Here is a 20,656-nt window from a genome sequence, read left to right as displayed (position 1 = left end):
CTCAATAAGCTTTGCACACGTGAAGTAGAGACAGCCTAAGTGAGAAAGTCCGAGTGAAATTGAAACTTGGTAATTTGGAGCAGTGTGGTAATTCAATGCAGAGTGGGAGGAGGTGCTTTTTCCCTTTCATTTTGTTTTCTTTCTTCTGGCTTTGTAACTGGCAATCTGCAGGGAGAGATCCAGAGAGCATCCTGGCAAGGTAAGTGATACAAATACCTTTTCAAAATGTGGGGGGAAAACACTGAAGTGACATCACAGTAAAGCTGTGACCTGATTGTCTGATAGGGAATCTGTTAAATTTGGGGGAAAAAAACATTGAAAAAACTAATTAAAACTAAATTATTAATTAGGTAGAGGAGTAACTAAACCTGAGGGCAGAGATTAGTGTTTACCATTTAATTTTACAGTAAAAATCTAGCGCAAGACCATATAGTTAATTGCAACTTAATTTAATAACAATAAGTATTTATTTTGAATTAACAAGTGTATAAATGTCACTCAGCGGGGTGCAGTGCTCTAACTGTGAGATGTGGGAGATCCGTGATGCTTCCAGTCTCCGGTCGACTACGTCTGCAGGAAGTGTAACCAAATGCAGCCCCTCACAGACCGCGTGGTTCGGTTGGAACAGCAGTTGGATGCACTGAGGAACATACAAGGATATACAAGGAAAGCATCATAGATAGGAGTTATGGAGACGTGGTCACACCCAAGGTGCAGGCAGACAGATGGGTGACCACTAGAAATGGCAGGCAGTCAGTGCAGGAGTCCCCTGTGGCTATCCCCCTCTCTAATAGGTATACCGTTTTGGATACTGGACCATTGGGATCTCTTCCGGGGCAAGTGGGACCTGCCTGTACAAGAAGGACTGGTTGCATCTAAACTGGACGGGCACCAATATCCTGGCTGGGAGGTTTGCTAGAGTCACTCGGGAGGATTTAAACTAGTTTGGCATGGGGGGGAACCAGAGTGTTGGCTTAGAAGGTGCCATAACTGATGGGGAAATAGAGAACAAAAATAAGAGAACAACATCACCCTCGGGCGGAGCAAAAAAGGTGACAAGTGTGACAAAGGAGGTGGTCAATGCAGGACTGAGGATGTTGTACCTAAATGCACACAGTATATGGAACAAGGTAAATGAGCTTGTTGCGCACATTGAAATTGGCATGTACGACGTTGTGGGCATCACTGAAACATGTCTGCACGGGGATCAGGGCTGGGACTAAATATACAAGGATATGTGACCTATCAAAAGGACAGGCAGATGGGCAAAGAGCGTAGGGTTGCATTGTTGGTAAGGAATGAAGTTAAATCGATAGCAAGGAGAGATGTAGGGTCAGAAGGCATAGAATGTCTGTGGATATAGTTTGGGAATCGCAAAGGTAAAATGGCCCTGACGGGAGTTATGTACAGGCCCCTGGCAGTAGTCAGGATGTGGATCAGAAAATAATCAGGAGATATAAAAGGCATGTAAAAAAGACAATATTACAATAATCATGGGGACTTCAATATGCAGGTGGACTGGGAAAATCAGGTTGGTAGTGGATCCCAAGAAAAGGAATTTGTGGAATGTCTAAGAGATGTTTTTTTGGAGCAGCTTGTGACAGAGCTTACTTGGAAACGAGCAATTCTGGATTTGGTGATGTGTAATGGGGCAGACTTGATTAGGAAACTTAAGGTGAAGGAACCCATAGGGAACAGTGACCACAATGTGATAGAATTTACCCTGCAGTTTGCAAGGGAGAAGCTGGAATCAGATGTAATGTTATTACAATTAAATAAGGGTAACTACAAAGACATGAGGGGGGAGCTGGTCAGAGTTGATTGGAAAACGACCCTAGCAGGGAACAGTAAGAAGTCTTACAACACCAGGTTAAAGTCCAACAGGTTTGTTTCGAATCACTAGCTTTCAGATCACTGCTCCTTCCTCAGGTGAATGAAGAGGTGAGTTCCAGAAACATATATATAGACAAAGTCAATGATGCAATACGATACTTTGAATACGAGTCTTTGCAGGTAATTAAGTCTGCAGGTCCGGACGGAGCACCTGCAGAGAGGGATAATCACAGGTTAAAGAGGTGTGAATTTTCTCAAGCCAGGACAGTTGGTAGGATTTCACAAGCCCAGGCCATCCAAGATCTTGCCAAGGTCATCCCCACACGCCCACTACTTGCCTTCAAACAACCGCGCAATCTCAAACAAACAATTGTTTGCAGCAAACTACCCAGCCTTCAGAACAGCGACCATGACACCATACAACCCTGCCATGGCAATCTCTGCAAGACGTGCCAGATCATCGACATGGGTACCAATATTACACGTGAGAACACCACCCACCAGGTACGTGGTACATACTCGTGTGACTTGGCCAACGTTGTCTACCTCATACGCTGCAGGAAAGGATGTCCCGAAGCGTGGTACATTGGCGAGACCATGCAGACGCTGCGACAATGGATAAACGGATATTGCACGACACTCGCCAGGTAGGAATGTTACGTTCCAGTCGGGGAACACTTCAGCAGTCAAGGGCACTCAGCCTCTGATCTTCGGGTAAGCTTTCTCCAAGGCGACCTTCAGGACGCGCAACAACGCAGAATCATTGAGCAGAAACTTATAGCCAAGTTCCGCACACATGATTACGGCCTCAACCGGGACCATGGATTCATGTTGCTTTAAATTCACCCCCCAACATCTGGCCTGGGCTTTCAAAATCGTACCAACTGTCCTGGCTTGAGACAATTCACACCTCTTTAACCTGTGATTGTCCCTCTTTTCAATTGCTCCGTCTGAACCTGTAGACAATTCCTGCAAAGATTTGCATTCAAAGTATCGTATTGCATCTATGACTTTGTTTATATATGTTTCTGGAACCCACCATGTGCAAACTCCATATGGACAGTGACCCAGAGCCGGGATCGAACCTGGGACCTCGGCGCCATGAGGCCGCAGTGCTAACCCACTGCACCGGCTTGCTGCCCCAGAGGGCAAATGCAATGTTAGCATTCATGTCGAGAGGGCTAGAATACAGAGCAGGGATGTACTTCTGAAGCTGTAAAAGGCTTTGGTCAGACCCCATTTGGAGTATTGTGAGCAGTTTGGGGCCCCGTATCTAAGGAAGGAAGTGCTGGCCTTGGAAAGGATCCAGAGGAGGTTCACAAGAATGTTCCCTGGAATGAAGAGCTTGTCGTATGAGGAACGGTTGAGGACTCTGGGTCTGTACTCGTTGGAGTTTAGAAGGATGAAGGGGGACCTTATTGAAACTTGCAAGATACCACAAGGCCTGAATAGAGTGGATGTGGAGAGGATGTTTCCACTTGTCGGAAAAACTAGAACCAGAGGACACAATCTCAGACTAAAGGGACGATCCTATAAAAATGAGATGAGGAATTTCTTCAATTAGAGGCTGGTGAATTTATGGAACTCTTTGCCAGAAGGCTGTGGAGGCCAAGTCACTGAGTGTCTTTAAGAGATGGTGGAATCTGGTGAACTAGTGCGACGACAATAATCTCTCCCTCAATGTCAACAAAACGAAGGAGATTGTCATCGGCTTCAGGAAGCGTAGTGGAGAACATGCCCGTGTCTACATCAATGGGAACAAAGTAGAAAGGGTCGAGAGCTTCAAGTATTTAGGTGTCCAGATCACCAACAACCAGTCCTGGTCCACCCATGCCGACACTATAAGAACATAAGAACTAGAAGCAGGAGTAGGCCATCTGGCCCCTCGAGCCTGCTCCACAATTCAATGAGATCATGGCTGATCTTTTGTGGACTCAGCTCCACTTTCCGGCCCGAACACCATAACCCTTAATCCCTTTATTCTTCAAAAAACTATCTATCTTTATATAAAAAACATTTAATGAAGGAGCCTCCACTGCTTCACTGGGCAAGGAATTCCATAGATTCACAACCCTTTGGGTGAAGAAGATCCTCCTAAACTCAGTCCTAAATCTACTTCCCCTTATTTTGAGGCTATGCCCCCTAGTTCTGCTTTCACCCACCAGTGGAAACAACCTGCCCGCATCTATCCTATCTATTCCGTTCATAATTTTATATGTTTCTATAAGATCCCCCCTCATCCTTCTAAATTCCAATGAGTACAGTCCCAGTCTGCTCAACCTCTCCTCGTAATCCAACCCCTTCAGCTCTGGGATTAACCCAGTGAATCTCCTCTGCACACCCTCCAGTGCCAGTACGTCCTTTCTCAAGTAAGAAGACCAAAACCGAACACAATACTCCAGGTGTGGCCTCATTAACACCTTATACAATTGCAGCATAACCTCCCTAGTCTTAAACTCCACCCCTCTAGCAATGAAGGACAAAATTCCATTTGCCTTCTTAATCACCTGTTGCACCTGTAAACCAACTTTTGCGACTCATGCACTAGCACACCCAGGTCTCTCTGCGCAGCAGCATGTTTTAATATTTTATCATTTAAATAATAATCCCTTTTGCTGTTATTCCTACCAAAATGGATAACCTCCATAACCTCCATCTATAGTTAAGAAAGCCCACCTAAGACTCTACTTTCTCAGAAGACTAAGGAAATCTGGCATGTCACCCACGACTCTCACCAACCTCTACAGATGCACCATAGAAAGCATTTTTTTCTGGTTGTATCACAGCTTGGTATGGATCCTGCTCTGCCCAAGACCGCAGGAAACTACAAAAGGTTGTGAATGTAGCTCAATCCATCACGCAAACCAGTCTCCCATCCACTGACTATGTCTACAATTCCCACTGCCTCGGAAAGGCAGCCAGCATAATTCAAGACCCCACGCACCCCAGACATACTCTCTTCCACCTTCTTCCGTCAGGAAAAAGATACCAAAGTTTGAAGTCACGCACCAACCGACTCAAGAACAGATTCTTCCCTACTGCCATCAGACTTTTGAATGGACCTACCTCGTATTAAGTTGATCTTTTCTCTACACCTTGATTTAACTGTAACATTATATTCTGCAGTTTCTCCTTCCTTCCCTATGTACGGTATGCGTTGTTTGTGCAGCATGCAAGAAAAAATACGTTTCACTGTATACTAATACATTTGACAATAATAAATCAAATCAAAAAGATGGGTTCTTGATTAATAAGTGGACCAGAGGTTATGGGGAGAAGACAAGAGAATGGAGATGTGAAAAATATCAGCCATAATGGAATGGCAGAGCAGACCCAATGGGGTGCCCTAATTCTGCTCCTATGTCTTATGATCTAATGATGCACCTTTAATTGTTCATATGTATCCTTCATCGGAACTTTGCATGTCTAGTATTTTCAACTTGCATGTCTAGTATTTTCAACTTGTTTCGCATTATATCTTACAAAAAGTTTGCCATTTCATTTCTAAATGTATTCTTCAATTAATCTCTTTATCTCTCTCTCTCATATGTATATATATATATATATGTGTGTGTATGTATATGCTGTCTCTGAAGTGCACTAGTTTCAGTTAGATTAAAAAACGGTGCTAAGCATTGGCGCATAATCACTAAAATTAGTGCAGTGTTGTGGTCTAGCTTGAACACTAAGTCAGCTTTAAGCTTTCCAAGACTCTATCTGCTGCAATGCTTTTTAAAAGAGAAAGAGAGGAAGTAATAGCTTCCTCTCTCTCTCTCTTCCCCCATCCCCCCGCCCCGCCGCACGCCTGTGTGTGACTGACAGCTACCCTGCCTCTGTCATTTGACAGCAGCTTCTCGCTCAGCCCAGCAGCAGCATGACGTACCTTTCGGCTTCCTCGGAGTGTGCATGGTAATGGCTGGGTCTCTTCGTGCCTGTGAACAAGGGCTGGGGAGTTGGGTGTGCTGGTGAGTGGCCAAGCAGCCCGAGGCAGCTGCCGGGTTAACTGTTGGAGGAATGAGCGGCGGGGAGGAGGTGCCGCGCGCTCTGGGCAGGCAGGAGTAGCCTGGGTATCCGCTCCAGTCATTTGAAGGTGGAATGCAGAAGGGCAGCTGAAGCGACGGAGTCGGCAGCTTCTTGATTTTGCCGCTTTGCAGGTCAGTTCCAGCGCACTTAGCAGATGCCGAAATGTGCTTTTTATGACCCGGGAAGGCGCGCGGTAACCGTGGGGGGAGTGGGCTGCCTGATAGACCACCTCGAAAGGCAGGTGAAGCCCGAGGATTCCCTCACTGGAGAGTGAGATGGGAATGGGATCCTTGGCTGCAGAGCTTCAGGATATATACACACACGCACCCGCACTAGGGAAACGTACCAACATTGCCGTGTGCACTCTCCCAGCCGATTTGATGCAGTCCCATGCCCGGTCCGCTTGTCCCCAGATACTCTCTCTGCAATTCGGTCTGTCTGTCGGTGAGGATCCGCATCAAATGGCTGGAATGTCGAGGCGCCTGTGTCCGGGGGTGGGGGAGTTGCTTCTTCCAGCCCTCGGCTCGGAGAGGATGTGGATGTTGCGGTCCCTTCTCGCGGGCGGATTTGCATCAGTTTAAAAATCCAAATCCTAATTTCCGTCGGGGGAAGAGGACGGCTGCTGCTGCTTAATACCGGCACCGTGATGCTATCGGGAGGGAGGGGAGGCATTGTGTGCGGGTGCAGCAGCACGTTGGAGGTCACAGCCACTCCAAGGCACATTCCCTGTGTGCTTCCCTGAGAAAAAATACTAAGACTTGGCTATAATTTGCCATTTAATTGCACTGTCATAATGTTTGACTTCTGGCGTCGAGCATTCTCTCTGCAACTGTGAGTGAATATGTCCGTTTTAATGTGGAGTGTGCACTTTGTTAACCTAAACTCGAAGCAAAATACTGCGGATGCTGGGAAGCTGAAATAAACACGCCTAGTGCTGGGGAAACTCGGCAGCATCTGTGGAGAGAGAGAAAAAAACGAAGAGCCTGGAGTCCAATTTGACCCATCATCCGAACCCAACTTTGTTAACTGATTGTAGGGAGAAAAAGTTGGATCAAATTTCTTCCCAGTTCTTTTTAAAGCTGAAAATGCCTTAATATTAAACTAACTGGTGTAGCTGCTCAGTTAGAAATTATTTTTCAGTGCAGCTTAGTACATTAAAATGTTTTGGCCAAACATTGTCCTTTTTTTCCATCTTATGGGTCATGTATAAGTGCTTAAAATGATTACACCAATGCTGCCAAAAAGCACAGTTGTGTATATGTGAGAAAGCCAGAGGTTCCACTCGCTCAGTGTTTTCTCCAACCACCTACTGGGATTTTTGTTTCCCAAATTTCTTCCTGATAAAGGGAAACAGGCTCCAGCTGCACCCCCCGCCCGCCCGCCCGCTAATCCAGCAGCAGGTATCCATGCGTCCCTTTTTTAAAAAGGAACTGTTGATCAGCAATGCTTGCTACAGCATTAGACTCCGAGGTAATGACAGGATATGTAATACATCATGCAAAACTCACTGCCGGTTTTAGTGGTTTGCTAATTAAAATTGGCTGGTTTAAAAAGGCAGTGTGCTGACCATTGATTTCTGACAGTATTTCACATTACTGCGATTTTGCTTCTCCAGCTACGAGGCGTAACATTATTTTTATTTTTTACAACCTAATTTGAAGTGTTTTAAATTATTTCCTGTTTCTTGCTGGGTGTCAGATATTTTGGAAGGATTTGGCTAAATTTTTGGCTGCCAGTGTTCATCTTCTGAAATAAAACAGTCAATGCAATGAGTAAAACACTCCTGAGGTAAGGTTGTACTTTGCTTAATGCTTGATTAAGCTGCATTGATAATTTGTCGCAATCTAGCCTTTCTACAGTATAACTCTTCACATTTGCCACAGTGTTTAGCTGGACATTTAGTGTATTTTCAATTTGAATCATTTATAATGACAAGAGTTGAGCTGAAAGAGTCAGATCAAAGGCAAATTCTTTGTGAAGTACCTCTTGAAACAGAACCACAGAGGCACTGTTAATGCTCCACAAAAATTACAGCATCTAGAAGGCAAGAGGTTAGACTTGATGGCTAGTAGATTGCAGGCATTGGTTATTTTTTAGTTTCCATATGACTGGGCAATTTCCATGCAGTTAAGCTGTGTTTTTGTGTGGCGCATGTACAGTATCTGTTGGTGAGTGATTATCAGCTTGTTTTCATGTGAATGAGAGCAGGTGACTACAAGTCACTGTGTAAATAGGCTCAGTTAGTGCAATTAGGACAATGTGACCTGAAGCTGTGAGGCACCTGTAAATCCTGAACGCAGAGGGCACACACTTGAGCAGTATTCATCCCAGCTTTTAACCACGATTTGTAATCCTCATTGGCAATATCAGCCCGGCTTGGGTCACTGTCTGTGCGGAGTCTGCACGTTCTCCCTGTGTCTGCGTGGGTTTCCTGTGGGTGCACCAGTTTCATCCCACAAGTTCCAAAAGATGTGCTTGTTAGGTGAATTGGACATTCTGAATTCTCCCTCTGTGTACCCGAACAGGCGCCGAATGTGCCGACTAGGGGCTTTCACAGTAACTTCATTGCAGTGTTAATGTAAGCCTACTTGTGACAATAATAAAGATTATTATTATAATGATTAAATAGCCATCCTCTAGCACAGAGGGTTAAAATGGGAATAAAACTTAGCTGTGTACATTTAAATTGTGTCGGCATTTTTGGTAGGTGGTGTGGTGCCACATGGATCAGTACTTGGGCCTTATCTTTATATAATCTGACTATATTAATGATTTAAATGAAGGAACCAAATGTAAAGTATGTAGGTTTTCCGACACAATAAAGCTAGATGGGAAAGTAAGCTGTGTTGAGAGCACAGAGACTGCAAAGGGGTATAGATAAATTAGGTGAGTAGGCAAGCAGATGGTAGGTGGGTATAATTTGGGGCATAACAAGTTTCTTCATTTTTCAAAAATAAGAGTAGTCAAATCTTTTTTAAATTGTGAGAAACTATTAAATGTGGATGTTCAGAGGGATTTGGATGTCCTTGTGTAAGAAACACAAAGTTAACAGCAAGCAATGAGGAAGGCAGATGCTATTTTGTCCTTCATTGTAAGAAGCCTTGCTGTGATGTTTTGGTGAGACCATGCCCGGAGAACTGTGCAGTTCTGGCCTCTGTATTTCACTTGCCTTAGAGAACATGTAACAAAGGCTTACTAGACTCATTCCTGGAATGCAAAGATGTCTTATGTCCTCAGCCAGCATCTAGTTCCCATCCCTAATTGTTCTTGAGAAGGTTGTGGTGTGCTGCTGCCTTGAACTGTTGCAGCCCCTGTATTGAAAGTAGACATTGCTGTTCGGAAGCGAGCCTCGGGACCGTGACCCAGTGACGGTGAAGGATTGACAATATAGCTTTGTGTGACTTGAAGGGGAACTTGCAGGTGGTGGTGTTTCCATGCGTCTGCTGTCCTTGTCCTTCTCGGTGGTACAATTCAGAGGCTTGGAAGTTGCATGGGCTCATTCTGCTTGGAGATTAACTGAATGAGAGGTGATCTCATTGAAAAATACACAACTTTGCAAGGGTTTAGAAAGGTAAACGTGAAGACGCTCCTGGCTGGAGCATCTGCGACTAGGGGCGAAAGTCTCTGTGTAAGACATCAGTCATTCAGGATTGAGATGAGGAGAACTTTCTTCACTTGGAAGGTTGTGAATCTTGGGAATTGTCTACCCCAGACTGTTGTGGATGCTCAATATTGAAGTATATTCAAGACCGTGTTTAGTAAATTTTTGTACACAAATGTAATCAGAGTTAATTTCAAGCATCAACTGTGATCTCATTGAAATGGCGGATTAGGTGCGCAGATTGTATGACCCACTTCTGTTCCTATTTCTTATGTTCTTATTATGTTTTATAAGCCTGGATGTTCCTTTTTGGTACAGTTTATGGCAGAATGGGGTTCATTACTAGGTTACACAAGCAAGAGAACTCTACTGTTTACTTCTAATTTGCCTCGGTCAGCCAATTAACATAGTTATATGTGTGGGTAGTGCATGCGTGATTGGAGTGTAAAACTGCATGGAAGTGAAATTTAAAGAAATAGGTGCAATTAAAGAGTATCTTAAAATTTCAGAAAGGCTTTATAAAATTGTCCAATGCATCCGGAACTATTAATAGACTTTACTAATGTTGAAGGGGTGAGATTAGATAATTAGAATGAGTCTGGAGAACTGAATCTAGGAGCTCATTGGCGTGCACAGCTCAGCTACTTGTTGCCTGAATCGGCTATAACTTCTAATTACATGGATAGTAATTTGCATGAATGCTTCCTTCTCTGGTGATTTTGCAATACAAGTGTTAGTCACTACTCAGCAGCCCAAGCCTGAATGTTGTCGAGGCCTTTCTGCATATGGACACAGATCGCTTTAGAATGTAGTTCCTCAATACTGAAACAGCCTCATGCAATGACCATCTCCAACAATAGAGAATCTAATCATCTCCCCTAGATGTTCAATAGCATTACCATCACTGAATCCCCTACTATCAACATCCTGGGAGTTAGCATAGACCTGAAATCTAATTGAAATAGCCATATTAATGTGTGGTTACAAGAGCAGGTCAGAGACTGGGAATTCTGTAGTGAGAACTCACCACCTGACTCGTTGATGCCTGTCCACTAACTAGAGACGTAAGCAAGAAGTGTGATGGAATGCTCTTCACTTGCCGAGTGCAGCTCAAGTAATGCTCGAGAAGGTCAACATAATCCAAGACAAAGAGACCACTTGATTTACACCCCAACCATTATCTTACACGTTCATTCCCTCCGCCACCGATAGTGGCAACAGTGTGTATCATATACAAGCTGCACTGCAGCAACGCATCAAAGTTCTTTTGACAGCACCTTCTAAACCCACAACCTCTACTACCAAGAGGCACATGCATCGGAACACCACCAACTATAAGTTTCCCTCCAAGCCACACACCATCCTGACTGGGAACTACACTGCCATTCCTTCACTGTTGCTGGGTCAAAATTCTATAACTTCCTTCCTAACGGCACCGTGAGTGCAACTACACCACATGGCTTACCATCACCGTCTCGAGGACAATTAGGGATGGGCATTAAATGTTGCCATTGCCAGTGCTGCTTACATTCCATGGAAGCTAGAAGCTGTTTTCACACACAGGGCCCTGTCCCTTGCATTGTACCTTTTTTCAACAAAGCAAAAGCTTGGGGAACCGCCATTCCATGGTTTATTCTCTGTGATAATGCCTTGACTAATCAGTGCCGAACTGCTTAATTTGAATTTAAAAGCATGGCTTTTAGTCCCTGGTGCATTCTCCATGGCATGGCTCTACCAATCAGAGTCCATTTCCAAACCAATCAGCACCCTCTTCTCAAGCAACATACATTGTTATATTTGGTTTTCTTGTGAATCTGGCCTGATGAGTGCAAGATGAAAAGCTTTAACAGCATGCATCTTTTTTCAGCAGTACACAAGTAGGGAGGTTTTGCGATAGTTGTTTTAGGTGTTGGTGAAACCACATCTAGATGGTGAATGCTGATTCATTTTCAGCCACCGAGGTACTTTTACATATGCAAATAACATGCCTGTGTCTGCCAGAGAAATTGGTTAAGAAATATACAAGGAAGTGTTGCTCAGTAGAGTGCTCAATTTATCTTGTGAATGGCTGCCTGAAGAGTGTGAAGATGAGAAATTGTCAGAGTATTTCACAAGTAGAAATGATCAAGGCTGTCTCCATTGGAGTTTGAGTCATTACTTCACCAAGGTTCAAAGTGAGATTGTTAGAGAAACTTAATTGAGAATGCACGGTTGTAATCTTGGAAAGCTGTAGCAAAGATATCCAAAGGTAGATCAAAATATAGCAGAGCTGTACTGTGTGTCTCAGAATGAGAAATGATCCAACCAAAGTTCCTTTCATTCCGTGGACAAACATGAGAAAACCGTGTGGCGCAAGTAGAAGGGAAAGAATACCTTGTTTTGGTCAAAGGCTGGAGCAAGTGGGTAAATATTGAATCTTTGCCCAATACGACAAGCACCAAAACTATTGAGAATTTGAAAGTTGTTTTGCAAGTTATGGGTTGCAAGAGGTTTTTGTGTTAGATAATAGTCCACAGTTTATGTCAAAAGAGTTTGAAATATTGCTGAGGGATGGCACAAGGGGTACACTGCTACCTCACAGTTCCAGGGACCCGGGTTCAAATCCAGCTTGGGGGTGACTCTCTGTGGAGTTTGCACTTTCTCCCTGTGTCTGTGTGCTCTAGTTTCCTCCCACAGTCCAAAGATATGCAGATTAGATGGATTGGCAATTCCAAATTGTCCCTTAGTGCCCCAGGTGGGGTTACTGGGTTATGGGGATAGCGTCGAAGCATGGGTATTCTTTCAGTGGGTCGCTGCAGACCTGACGGGCCAAATGGCCTCCTGCACTGTAAGATTCTATCATTTAATGAGTAAGAATGGAGTCAAACACACTTTAATACCACCATATCACCCAGAATCAAGTGGTGCTGCTGAAAGAAGCATGCAAAATTGTGAAGAGGTCTTTGCAGAAAGTTTGCGAGATGACTAGCTAGGCAGTAATTTCCATGTTTCTCATTGATGCTGGTTCGACTATTTCCTGTTCTCTTACTGAATAATCCCACGGTCTGAAACTGATTGCTCATTGTAAATATGCTCCGAGGACAAGGCATAGTTTTCTTAAGCCTGATGTTAATAGCAAAGTAAAAGAACAGCAAGACAACGTGAGATGAGTCATGATATAGCAGGCATGAAATTTAGAGTTCAGTGCTGGTCAGAAGGCCATGGTGCAAAACTATTGAGGTGATGACGAGCAGTATGTGTGTGGAATTATTGTAGAGACTAGGTGCATTTACATATCGAGTGAAGTTTGGAGAGAGACTCCATTGGTATCTTATAGATTACTCGGTGAAAGAGGAAATCTGACAAAAGGGGGAGTATGAGAAACCTCCTGGAGTCCAAATTCCTCCTGCAGTCCAAAGGGAAAATTGGTGAAAGTGAAAGTCACAAAGAAACTAAAGCTTGCCAGTATCACAGAATCCACCAGGGGCAACGTGAGTCGGGGGCAAAGTTTTGATGCGGGGCAGGATTTTTGGACTTTCACGAAAGCAGAACTGGTGCCTAACCTGGACCGATTCAGCAACTGTGAAGGGGCTAGCACAAACGACAAGTGGAATGCAATTGATTCCAATGAAAATGATGAGGGATTCATCAAGTTTGTGATTGACCCTCGGGAGACTGGCAAGCTGCAGCATATACACATTACAATCCCCACACGCATTCATCCCAGCCAACAAGATGGTGCTGGAGCGTGCCCATAAAACTGATGGGGCAGCTGGGGCCAGGGGGAACCTCGTTGGGTGGGGGAACGTGCGGTGGTGGCCTGGGGGGGACACTTATAGGACCCGTGGCCCTAAGTTCACGGCCGTCAGCGACATGTGCAGCTGCATGGCTGCCTTTCCAGCTGCGACAATGGTGTCCGTGCCCGTCCCCCACAGCCCACCTCCTGGTCCCGGTTGTCGTCTTCTTCCCCCCCCCCAAGACAGGTTTAGTAAGTGGGCAAATGCAAGGCAGATAAAGTATAACGTGGATAAGTGCAAAGTTATCCACTTTGGTAGGAAAAACAGAACGGCAGAGTATTATTAAAATGGTGATGCATTGGAGAATGTTGATGGGCAAAAGGACCTGGGTGTCCTTGTACACCAGCCACTGAAAGCAAGCATGCAGATGTAGCAAGCAGTTAGGAAAGCAGGTGGTATGTTGGCCATCGTTGCAAGTGGATTTGAGTACAGGAGCAAGGATGTCTTACTGCAGCTGTACAGGGCCTTGGTGACACCACACCTGGATTATTGTGTGCAGTTTATGTCTCCCAACCTAAGGAAATATCAACTTGCCATAGACTAAGTTGAGTGAATTCCCCCGGGTGGTTGGGTTCTGGGCAGGGTGGTACCCTGGCCGTGCCACCTGGGCAACCTCGGCAGGGCATTCCTTGCAGAGGCCGCACCCCAGAAAATAAAGGCCAGTTTGATAGCGGGGCCATTCTTGGTGCTGCAGGCTCTGAGAAACACCCTGCTTTTCGCATCCAGAACAGGACTGTTGTTTGTTAAATCACGCAGAATGTTTCATGTCTGTAGGACACTTCAGAGCTAAATTTGATGGACTTCATACTGGACAACAGGGAATGGAGCGGGGGAAGCAAAATAGAAGATCGGTGATAGGTGTGTGCTGGGGGAGATTGCAAAGGGATGTTTAAGGCTTAAGACACAGCAGTGTTAATGGCTGTAGAAGATGCAAAGATAGCAGAATGTTTGAATAGGAGAACAAAGGCCAGTGCTTTGTTCAAGCAAAACTAAAGAACAAGTGACAGATGTGGAGAAGATGGGGATGTGTTCTATTGGGGCTAATAAATTGGCTTTTTGAAAAAAGAGGGGTCGAGAAGGAGAAGGGTCTAAAGCTGCTAAACTCAATATCAAGTCCAACAGGCTGTAATGTGCCGAACGGAAGACGAGGTGCTGTTCCTCCAGTTTGCATTGGACTTCACTGGAGCATTGCAGCACGCTAATGATATAGGAAGGGAGAAGCAATTAGTTGTTGCTCTTCTGTATTCCTTCTTTATATAATGTTCAGCTTTTTAGAAGGAAACGTTTGAGGCCAATTAATTACAGCTTCCAAATATACCTCCTCTCGCCAGCTCTTTTGATTATCTCTTCGAGTTGGCATCTTCACTGCTTAACAAAAAATAATGCTGAAGTAAACTCCGGATCGGATTTTATGCCAATGGTCACGGAAGACAATCTTGACGAGCCAAATGAATTGAAGCAATGGAGAAAATGTCTTCGTTTTTTTCTCTCCTCTAATTTGCTGGAGTATGGTTGGTCACATGGACACAGATGCATCCCTCACAAATGACTGTCCAGAGACACTCATGAAATAATGTGCCATCAGAGTATTGAAATGCAGACGACGCTGCAGCTGAACGTAGTAATGGTCGCAGCTGAACGTAGTAATGGTCACATCTGAGATATGCATGTTCCAGCAGCAATTTCTGTATGGTGAGCCTGATCATTTTACCTGACCATTTCCCTACTTCAGGGTCATGGAGTAAGAGCAACAACCTTTTAGCTAGACGTCTTGTGGATTATAAAAGCAAATTACTGCGAATGCTGGAATCTGAAACCAAAGAGAAAATGCTGGAAAATCTCAGCAGGTCTGGCAGCATCTGTAGGGAGAGAAAAGAGCTAACCTTCCGAGTCCAGATGACCCTTCTTTGACAAAGGATCATCTGGATTTGAAACGTTAGCTCTTTTAACTCCCTACAGATGCTGCCAGACCTGCTGAGATTTTCCAGTCTTGTGGCTTATTTTGTTTTATTTGTGGTTTACCAATGTTACTTAGTCCTGGATAAATTACATGGCAGTTATGAAGAAATCCATGTACATTCAAATTATTCATTTTGTCTTTGGTGTGACTAGCCTTTAACTTTGTTGTTAGTGAATATGGTGACCTTTGGGATGAGTAAGTTGGCAATAATCAGGCAGCTCGATGGTGCAATGGTTAGCACTGCTGCATCACACACTGTAGAGTTTGCAATGTCTCCCAGTCTCTGCATGGGTCTCGCCTTCACAACCCAAAGATGTGCAGGGTAGATGGATTGGCCAGACTAAATTGCCCCTTAATTGGAATTTTCAAAAAAATTGGCAATAATTACATAAAATCATTATCTCCAGGTGATGAACAAGCTTTGTGTGTGGAGTAAAGTGAAGTTGTGGAAGCCTACTCATTTTTCATGCTTGCCTCAAGGCAGTTTGATTTCTGTAAAGATGATTCATATTTTTTTGTCTGGAGCTGTACGTTGCTTTTCTTTATAACTCTTCTTGGTTATAATTAAAGTGTATATAATAGCAGAGTGTGATTCCAACCCTTCACTGCAATTTACCTGTAATGTCGCATTTAATTCAGGTTGCAATTAAATATCTGAGCCTGACTGTTGCTTTTACGAACCAAAAACTGAAATAATTTTTTTTTGCATACAATAGCACAGCCTATTCCTTCATTCCAGGAAGATGTTTTGCTGAATTACAGCCTGTAGACAACTGTACCTACAGGTGAGATGCAGCTGAAACACTACTTGCTGTTTCATCAGCAACAGTCGAAAATCCAGACCTTTTTCCTCTGTCCCTGCCAAGTTGTGGAAGGAATCTATCAGCGTTTACTAAATATCACTGTGTAGTGATAGGTTTCCAACCTTGCCATCGGAGGCCCTATACCTCCCATTGTCATGGGAACCTGTTTGTCCTGCTCACTTATAAACCTTTTTGCTATCCTGTTTGAAATTTGTGGTGCTGAAACAGTTGTCGTATTTCCTTTTGGTAGCAAGTTGCCTTTGGGTTTTCCAGTTTTTGGGGGATTGGGGTTGGGATGGTGGGGGGCAACAGGAGCTGGAAATCCTGCAGAAGTCTGGAAACACAGTTTGCGGCAGCAGGATTTCCCATTCCCATTGTGTGCAGCGGGAGATGGTCGTGCCTGGACACTTCCCACTGGCACTTCCAAGGCAGTGTTCCCAGGGATGTTCCTTGATGTTGGTGGGGAAGGTGGAGGGGGGAGCTGTTCCATGGGGGGGGGTGCAGGACACTGTTGGTGGTGAGTTATTATGGGGTGATGGGAGTGGAGTTCCTATTCTTAACTTACTGTATTGGGCTGACCTTTTGGAAAGCACCCTTATCTTTAGTGACCGCTCTCCCCGCCAGCGTATCCATCATGGGCCCACCCCTTCACTTTTTTCCGGCTGTGTGATGAACTATATGGCAGCGAAAGCTGCCTTTAGGATAGGCGGCTTCCTTGCCGTTTTTCCTGCCAACTGTGCAACTCTGCCTTTTTCTTGGAGAAAATTACGCACCAGCTGCCTGATCATATTCCTCTATTTTCCTGCAAGAATTGCAAATCACTAGTCTTGATGTGCAGAAAGCATTGAAGATGGACACTGAAGGAAAGAACTTGCACGCAAGTTGTACCTTTCCTATCCCCAGGCCATCCTGAATTGCCTCCTAATCACTGATGTACTTCAGTGGCTAATTGGCCTAAAGCAAGATCTCCCAAATATTACTAAGATAAATTATCGATTTGTTCTGATAATGTAGTTGATGGTCCGGGACAACGGGCTGACCAAGAAGGGGTTGAGAGAGAATTATATTGAAATTGCAGCACAAAGCAGGCCATTCAGCCAAACCTATCCATTTTGATGTGTAACTTCCACAAAGTAGCCTGAGTTGCACATGCCCACACTGCTTCCACATTTCTCCTCTTTCCTTCAACCGCCTACTATTGACAGCTTCTCTGCTTCAGCTGCTAACTCTACTTGTGTGCTGTACAGACTCTGAACTTTCTGTGCAAAACAAAGCAGTTCACTGTGCTGAACATTTTTTTACTGAATATTGTATCTACTGAATTTTCAATTTATGTTTAAGAGCCCTCAAAAATATGAAATAGCCCGATTGTATTCTGTTCCATCTAGTTATATATTAAAGACCCATATATCTCCCACCCCAATTTCTCAGAAGTTTGTCTTCACATTTGCTTCAGAAATGTTCGAAAATGTAATTTGTTGGGAACAATCCTGCTCTCGCCTGTTTCTCCATATTTTCCCTGACCCTTTGGTAGTCACCACTCCTTCCTTTTATCATTGCCAATTGCTTAAACACCAATTGAACCACTCTTATGAATTCCCAGTCTAGATAAATTCTTTATTTGGAAGTGCCATTTTCATTCTGTTCTTAACTCAAGTTACCCAGTTGTCTCAGTAATATGGGGCGCGATTCTCCCATCGGGCGGAAAAGTGCCGACCCCGGCGTAAAAATGGGAATGTTTTACTCCGGCATCGGCGCCCGTTCCGAGACCTGATTCTCCGGGCCATAGGTGGGATACCACAGCCCACGCCGCTCCAACTGCCGATATCGGTGTGAACCCGGCGCCGCGGTGTCCGCACATGTGCAGTTGGGCCAGCGGCAACTAGCGCATGAGCAGTGGCCCGTGCCGGCCCAGGCCGGAGAGTCGGTGTATTCCCCGACCAGCGCCGCGATGACAATGCCAGCCGAAGTGGTGGCAATTCACCGCTGTGCGGAGAATCGGGTCCCGCCATCGGGGCAGCATGGCACGATTCGCGTGGCGCCGCGGCGATTCTCTGACCTGGCGGGGGGGTCGGAGCAGTCCGCCCCTTATTTCTGCTTAAATTTGTGTATTTGCAGTATTAATGGATAATTAATACATAACTGATTTATAAAGACAGTATTCATTATAACTGCGGGTAAAGGAATTTATGATGTGAATATAAATTTAGGAATTGATTTTATGAACTAAATTATGTTTGCGCCCTCTGGTTCACTCTCTCTTGACCTCTTAATCCTGCTTCACCTGCAGACCACATTTTGCCTTCACTCCCTGAGTGCAGTGCCACATGGTATTGACTGTGGTCACAATGGAATATTTTCACTGAAAACATTTCAGAAGAGTATGACAACTGTGGAGAAAAGTAACTTCCAAAAAGGCATTCCTTGTTTTGCGTCCATGTGTAGTGCCTCAAATACATTGTATATACTGTAGTGCTCTAATCCAGAAAGTCAGTTGGTGAAAGTTGGAACTGGAGCCAATCATAGAATTTACAGTGCAGAAGGAGGCCATTCGGCCCATTGAGTCTGCACGGTCCTTGGAAAGAGCACCCTACTTAAGCCCACACCTCCACTCAATCCCCATAACTCACTAACCCCACCTAACCTTTTTGGACACTATGGGGTAATTTTGCATGGCCAAACAACCTAACCTGCATATCTTTGGACTGTGGGAGGAAACCGGAGCACGTGGAGGAAACTCGCGGAGACACGGGAGAACGTACAAACTGCACGCAGACAGTGACCCAAGCCAGGAATCGAACTTGGGACGCTGGAGCTGTGAAGCAATAATTCTAACCACTCTGCTACCGTGCCGTCCAATCTTAATGTACACAATTTACCAAGTTGCACATTACAAGTGTACACTTCCCAACCTAACAACTACAGTTTTAGTCTGTGTATTTATCAAGGCTCAAGTTAATGCCCTCCGTCTGCATGCAATTAACATGCCTATGCATTATTATTAATTAATCAATAGAAATGTTTGGTACTGTTGTATGCCATTATAAATACATTTTCCACAAATTGCTCCGTTACCAGCATCAGGTACAATGTTTATGAAGTAATGGAGAATGTAAAAAATTATCAATTGGGTCTTCTGGAAGTTTATTCTGAAAATTCTTTATATTGTCAGAAAATCAAAGCTGTTTGTTTACCTTTCTTGTATTTGGCCATTTTTCAGTTCTTGGTCACAAATGTTTTTTTGATTATAAAATCCTGAAAATGATAAAGCCCATAATTGAGAATACTGTCAAGGTTAAGAAGAGTAAATGTGTAAATCGGGAAATAAAAAATAATTGATGACAAACTTGGATCTCAAAAGGTTGAAGATTGTAAGAAGAAGGAAACATTGAGGTAGGGATAGCCCAATTTGGAGATATTGAGAAAGGATCAGATTCCAGCAAGAGTGTGTTAACAGTCTTGTTTTCAATACAGTGGCTTTATAGAAGTAGGAAGAATGTGTAAATTTCAGGTTTTGAAGTACAGTTCAGAGAAGCACCGACTATAAAATTATTGATTAAAGCGAAGATGAAGGCGAATGCCAGTAAACAATGACATTTTTCTTCTGATTCACCTTGGAGTGTGTGAGGCACTTGAAGTGCCTCTTCAGATTCAGGAGTAATATGGAACTCCTTGTGTTCAAAGCTTTATAAAGAGTTTGGTGGAAAATAAATATTTCATACAGGCGAGGAACCGTAAGTTGGAGTCTTTTGTAATTTGAGGTAAAATTTCCTGCTCCGTTCTACCAGGGCAGGTTAATATTGAATCCAGTGCTGATCGGAATGCATTGTGCTTCTTGATCATTGGACCTGAATTTACAGTTGTGTGCTACTAAGTCGATTAAACTTTAGATAAGCAATTATTATGGTATATCAGACTTGTGCTGACTAGCATAATGTATAATAAATCAAATAAATTGCTCCGCTTCTAAGAATGAGACAAAGATATAAATTGTTGTCGAGGAATGAATTTATAAAATGCCTTTTCCTTTTTAAAGAGGCTTGTGAAGAATAATATAAATGTTAAAATTTCACAATGTAAAAGATCATTTAACATATGAATTGAAATAATGTGCAAAAATATTTATGGACAAATTGGTGTAAAGTAGGTGTGAATTGTTTTGTCAGCTGAATACAAAGATCAGAAATGCTATTTAAACTGCGTTGAATTTTTAACTCTGCTGTGTTGCCATGGTTATAAATTGGCGTGTGGCACCATCTAACATGGAGGTTAAGATTCTCAGAATTGCTTCTTAATTTTTCGGTCCAGGATGGGTGAGATGACTACACAATCTCTTCACTCGGAGTGTTTCAACAAGTCGAACCATTCTTGAATACTGCAGTCAACAAAGAGCGAGACTGAAAATATTTTGATTTTAGCGTTTATCTTGCACCAATTTTTAATTGGCTTTGACACCGAACTTGTGGCAGGCGGCGGGTTCCCACCTAATCGCAATTCTCTGGTGCCTCGATAGCGGCGTCACTGCGTTCCACTCTGCACGTGCAATAAACGTTGGCAGATCATTAGCGGGCCTGAGACTGTATTCTCTGGGGCCTCCACAACCCTCCACCTCCACCGGGAAAATTCCTGACGGCGAGGTTCACTCGTGCTTTCAAAAATC

General features: G+C 44.0%; 1 protein-coding gene across 13 annotated transcripts in view; it reads left to right on the top strand.

Annotated features, from left to right (window-relative positions):
* The window catches only part of LOC140410628 (dystrobrevin beta), a 964,620-nt gene that overhangs the window by 181,767 nt on the left and 762,197 nt on the right, over nt 1-20,656 (top strand). For 5 of the 13 annotated variants that reach the window (XM_072498966.1, XM_072498960.1, XM_072498959.1 and 2 more), the window contains exon 1: nt 5,695-5,987. The exons of 2 other annotated variants lie outside the window; for them this stretch is intronic. The gene's annotated coding sequence lies outside the window, so the exon portion shown is untranslated. Of the gene's footprint in view, nt 1-5,693; nt 5,988-20,656 lie in introns of those variants that run through there. 6 more of the 13 variants (XM_072498961.1, XM_072498964.1, XM_072498962.1 and 3 more) reach the window with 2 other exon arrangements.

Source organism: Scyliorhinus torazame, chromosome 4 (genome assembly GCF_047496885.1).
Source record: "Scyliorhinus torazame isolate Kashiwa2021f chromosome 4, sScyTor2.1, whole genome shotgun sequence".
NCBI classification, from domain to species: domain Eukaryota; kingdom Metazoa; phylum Chordata; class Chondrichthyes; order Carcharhiniformes; family Scyliorhinidae; genus Scyliorhinus; species Scyliorhinus torazame.
This window is presented reverse-complemented; position numbering and strand designations above follow the sequence as displayed.